This window comes from Schistocerca serialis, chromosome 4, assembly GCF_023864345.2.
Source record: "Schistocerca serialis cubense isolate TAMUIC-IGC-003099 chromosome 4, iqSchSeri2.2, whole genome shotgun sequence".
In the NCBI taxonomy this organism is placed as follows: Eukaryota; Metazoa; Arthropoda; class Insecta; order Orthoptera; family Acrididae; genus Schistocerca; species Schistocerca serialis.
In genome coordinates, this window is record NC_064641.1 from 681,439,158 (window position 1) to 681,445,010 (window position 5,853).

The following is a 5,853-nucleotide window of genomic DNA, read 5'->3' on the forward strand; positions in this document are numbered from 1 at the left end:
GGCCAGATGGCTGGAATGCGGCCTATCTCAAATTACAGGCGGGTACAAAGGGAAGAAAGGAATTTATAAAAGGAAATATCAGATACTGCTCCGAAACAGTCCCCAGTAACTGCAAATGATACATACAATAAAGACACACACTAAACAACAGTCACATATGTACGTCAATACTCATTTTCACTGAAATCAACGCATTCTTCAGTTTACATGAGAAATTATTTCCTAAATAAAATACTGACACAGAGTCCTAGCCTGCATCCTTCTGTAACCATTAGAATAAATAATGGCACCCAGCCTATTTATGCACGGGTTGAACACTTATGATCAGCATGAAAACCAGCATAATTGAAAAGAAACGGCACGAAATTATGTCTTACAGAGGAAGGAAAAATATATATGTTGATATTACCTAACGACATTGCCACCAGCTATAAACACTGCAGTGATGTAGGCGGATACCAGGCTAAAATCGGTCAGTGACATCCCACCTTAACTACTAATTATGTACAAGTCTTCATACCGCTTCTTTCCGGAAACAGTCCAGGTCGATTTTCATGTATATTTGATCTATTCCGGTTAAATCAGGAGAAACTGTTCACCGTGAGGTGGCAGCGATTCACTTTTTTTTAAATCAGTAACTGTGGTTCTACAGACGATATGTATAAATTAATCTTTGTGTATAAAAGGAAACGTCCTGACTGAGTGACTAACTCATCATTGCCCAGCCCAAACCGCTAAGGGCAGAAACTTAAAATTTGGGGAGGATGTTGATCTTACACTTCTTACACGACGCGTTTGAAAAGAGGTTTTTCCAATTTCCATTCCTAATGTGGTGAAAGAGGGGATAAAGGTTTTATGAAAATATATCTCTATTGTGACAATTTTGAAGCTATAATTACGAAAACTGATATTTGATTTCTCAGTCAGAAGTAAAGAAACAAGTGTTTCGTAATTTTTGAAAATTTAGCTATTATCTGGGTGAAATAGTGACTGAACATTTTTTAAAATAAATCATTATTAAAAAGACTACTAAAGCATCTATGAAACTTGGTATTTGACGTCTCGGTTGGAAAGGGAAAGAATACATATTTGAGTGTTTTTGGAAATTCAGCCCTCAAGGGGTTGAAACACAGAATGAAAGTTATATGAAAATATTTCATAAGGGAAGCATTTTTAAAACTAAATCTATGAAAATTTGAATTTGGTTTCTCAGTGAGAAACAGAACATTACGTATTCGTTGTCTTTAGAAGTTCAACCCATAAAGGGGTGAGATAGGGCCTGACTGATACACTGATTTATCTCGTACTCAAGGTACGTCTTAGTAAGAGATAGTTCGAAATTCCACCACTACAGAAGTGAGGTTGGAGGATGAAAGTCTTATTTTTTTTAATATGTCATTATGAAGGCAACTTTGAAATTAGAAATACGGAAATTGCTATTTGATTTCTCAGAAAATCAAAATACCTCCTTCAGCATTTTTGGAAATTCAGTCACTAAGGGGGTAAAACAGATGTGGTATTCTTATCGAGAGTAAAGTATTATTACAGTACTACTATACATTTTTAAAGCTACATCTATGAAAACTGCTATTTCACTTCTCGATTGGAAATAAAAATCACACGTTGTTCAGTGTTTTTGGAAATTCAACCCCTAAGGGCGTGAAATAGGATATGAAAAGTCTTCTGAAAATATTTCATTATGAAAGCATTTTTAAGTCTCCGATAGAAAGCCAGAGTGCAGTGGACCCCACGAATCGTACTTGCGTGCATAACGCTGAGGCACAGGCATTGCTGAGGTTCTGAGTAGCTACCAATAGCATTTAACCAAGTGTGTTCCCCGCGTTTTCCTCGTTCGTCCGCTAGAACTTGAAGGGTATCCGTCTTCGTTCTCTCCGTTGGGTTTTACTGCACGCCACCTTTCCGTGCTTGTTGCCTGGATTTTCAACATTGAGGTGCCAGACGTAAGTGACAGATACACTCTAGAAACTGGTATAGGCATGCGTATTCAAATACAAAGATACGTAAACAGGCAGAAATCAGCACAGCTGTCGGCAAGTGTCTACATAAGACAATCAGTGTCTGGCGCAGTTGTTAGATCGGTTACTGCTGCTACAATGGAAGGTAATCAAGATTTAAGTGAGTCTGAACGTGACGTTATAGTCGGCGCCGGAACGATGGGACACAGTATCTCCGATGCAGCGATGAAGTGAGGATTTTCACTCGTGTACCATGAATATGAAGAATCCCGCAAAAGATCCGATATCACTGTGGCTGGAGAAAGATCCTGCAAAAACGGGACCAACGACGACTGAAGAGAATCGTTCAACGTGACAGAAGTGCAACCCTTCCGCGAACTGCTGCAGGTTACAGTGCTGGACCATCAACAAGTTCAAATGGATCAAATGGCTCTGAGCACTATGCGACTTAAATTCTGAGGTCATCAGTCGCCTAGAACTTAGAACTAATTAAACCTAACTAACCTAAGGACACCACACACATCCATGCCCGAGGCAGGATTCGAACCTGCGACCGTAGCGGTCGCTCGGCTCCAGACTGTAGCGCCTATAACCGCACGGCCACTCCGGCCGGCCCATCAACAAGTGTCAGCGTGCGAACCATTCAACGAAATATCATTGGCATGGGCTTTCGGAGTCGGAGGCCCACTCGTGTACCCTTGATGAGTGCACGACACAAAGCTTTACAACTCGCCTGGATCCGTCGAGACCGAAATTGTAATGTTGATGCCTGGAAACATGTTGCCTGGGCGGACTGCTCTCGTTCCAAATTGCATCGAGTCGATGGACGTGTGCGGGTATGGAGACAATCTCATGAATCCATGGACCCTGAATGTCAGTAGGGGACTGTTAAAGCTGTTGGAGACTCTGCAATGTTATGGGCATGTGCAGTTGGAGTGATATAGGACCCCTGATACGTCTAGATACGACTCTGACAGGTGACACGTACATAAGCATCCTGTCTGATCACCTGCATCCATTCATGTCCATTGTGCATGCCGACGAACTTGGGCAATTCCAGAAGGACAATGTGACACCACACACGTCCAGAATTGCTACAGAGTGGCTACAGGAACACTCTTCTGAGTTAAACACTTCCGCTGGCCACTAGACTCCCCAGACAAGAGCGTTATTGAGCACATCTGGAATACATTGCAATGTGCTGTTCGGAAGAGATCCCCATCCCCTCGTAAGCTTGAAACTTTCCCTTAGAAAAATCAATGAATTAGTGTGCTGCTAAACCTCTTACATTATTTGCTTTTCAAACAGATGAGCAAAACTGAACGTACTCAGACATTACTCTCTTTACTTATTCTGATCAACACTAAACTGACACACAATATTTTTAGCGCAACGCAATCTGACTTTCAATAATCCCTATAAAAGAATGGCCCTGACTAACATTAACCTATACCTTTCACAAATCACTTACCTCACAAAAATCTTCGTTACTCGATCTACTGCAATACAGCGAGCGCCACTACTGCCAGCTAAATAAAAGATTCAAACTACTGAGGGCACTAACTACTGATAGGCATAGTTAGCAAATGAAAGATTTTGATAGAGAACAAACAATGTTTTTACCTTAATAGTGTTCAAAAGTCATAATATATATAGCAGTTCATGACATCCAGTCTTACAAATTTACTGTCTCTGTCCAGATCATCCGCTCTCAAAACTGCGCCATCTCACTCCCCACATCCACCACTGCTGGCGGCTCACCTCCAACTGCGCAACGCTACGCGCTGTTAACAGCCAACTGCCCAACACTACAATAGCGAATATTACAACAATGCTAACCAGCCACAGACTGCACACAGCACAGCCCATAATTTTCATACAGAGCGCTACGTGGCGTTACTAATATAAAAACCAAAACAGCCTACTTACAAGCTTACGGATTTATGGACAGCCCTGAAGGATTAATGGAGTCAATTCCCTCCAGCACTACTGCAGACATTAGTCGAGACCATGCCACGTCGTGTTGCGGCACTTCTGTGTGCTCGCGGGGGCCCTACCCTACATTAGGCAGATGTACCAGTTTCTTTGGCTCTTCAGTGTGTAACATGACACATTATTACAATCTTATACTTTCCGGTGTAAATAACAATTGTTGTCTTATGACTGGGCTACTGGTATTCGTGTGTTGTATTATATTATATTATAATTATTTGATTGTAGTGCATTATATATTATATTTTAGATGTCGTCATATGCATGGGAAACCGCTAGGCTGAAGAGGCCACTCGAAAACATAGAGGTAGAAGAGGAGGACGCTAAGAATGTGGAGGATAACCAACTGCACGATCCGCCACCTGTTGATGATGGGGGCGACGGGTCTGATGGTCAAATTGCGGAGAGTGAACACGACACTGACTCAAATGAGGATGACAGCGACGATGGAATCGGCGGCGTCATCATATGTGATGACTTCTACCTCGGGAAGGATGGCGTCACCAAGTGAATGAAGAATCCTCCAGGCCCGCAAGAGTTTAGGACCAGATGTTGCAACATCATCAAAGAAGCTTCTGGACCAAGGGGAAACGCAAGGAATGCAAAGACTTCCGAGGAAGCCCTTAGTCATTTCATTACACCAGAGATTGTCCAGGTCATCGTCGACTGCACCAACATGACGATAGAGACTACCGAAAACTACAAACCAAGAGAGATAGCACGTAGGGGAAGACTGACAAACCTGAGGTCATGGCTCCCCTCGGCCTTCTCTATCAAACGGAAGGTATTTAAAGCTGGACGAACGAACCTGGCAACCTTCTGGGCCACCGATGGGGCTGGTGCTGAGATCCTCCGCCATACGACGACTATGACTCGAGTCAGATTCCTCCTGCTCTATCCCGGATTTGACGATTTATGTACCTAACAAGCTCGGAGAGCAAAGGATAAGCTCTGTCCAATCCGTGGAGTGTTCGAACAGTTCAACAAGAACTGCCGAGGCCGTTATATTCTCACTAGCAACTTTACGATCGATGAGAAACTGGAGAGTTTCCGTGGCTGATGCTCTTTCATTCACCTCCTCCGACAAAAAAGGTGAAGAAGAATTCAAGGTGCGGGCCGTACGTCCGGAAGAAGGACAGAAAGACGAAGTACGCATGCAAAGCCTGCAGTTAGAATCTTTGTCTCGGCGAACATGCGACCTTCCTTTGTCCCGACTGCGTTCCTGAAGCTGAAGCGACTGTCAACTGACTCCAAGGCCATTGTGAAGGACGAACACAGGCACAGATACAGAACTTGGACGTTTACTGTAGGTTTGATTTATTATGAAATCACTAACGTGTTCATTGCCAAATGTTGCATGTTATAAAGGCAAATAAGTTTTTCATTGTAAAATGTTATCAGATGGTTCAAATGGCTCTAGGCACGATGGAACTTAACATCTGAGGTCATCAGTCCCCTAGACTTAGAACTACTTAAACCTAACTAACCTAAGGACATCGCACACATCCATGCCAGAGGCAGGATTCGAACCTGCGGCCGTAGCAGCTGCGCGGTTCCGGACTAAAGCGCCTAGAACCGTGAAAATGTTATCGAGATACGTAATTTGTTCATTGTAAAATGTTTGAAACGTATAATAAAATGGGAAAAAGAAATGTAAAACAACAAAGTAGTAGAGGTCTTACATGGAAAATCAATGAGGCAGGGGATGTAGTGCACCCCACCATTGTGTTGGTGGTGTAGTATCCACCTTTCTAACGGAGGGTAAATCTAAGTAAATTTTTATTTGGCTTCTAGGACAGAAATGAAAAATACGTGTTCCGGTGTTCCTTTTCTGGAAATTCAACCTCTAAAGGTGTGAAATAGGGGATGAAGTATGTTAGGGGAT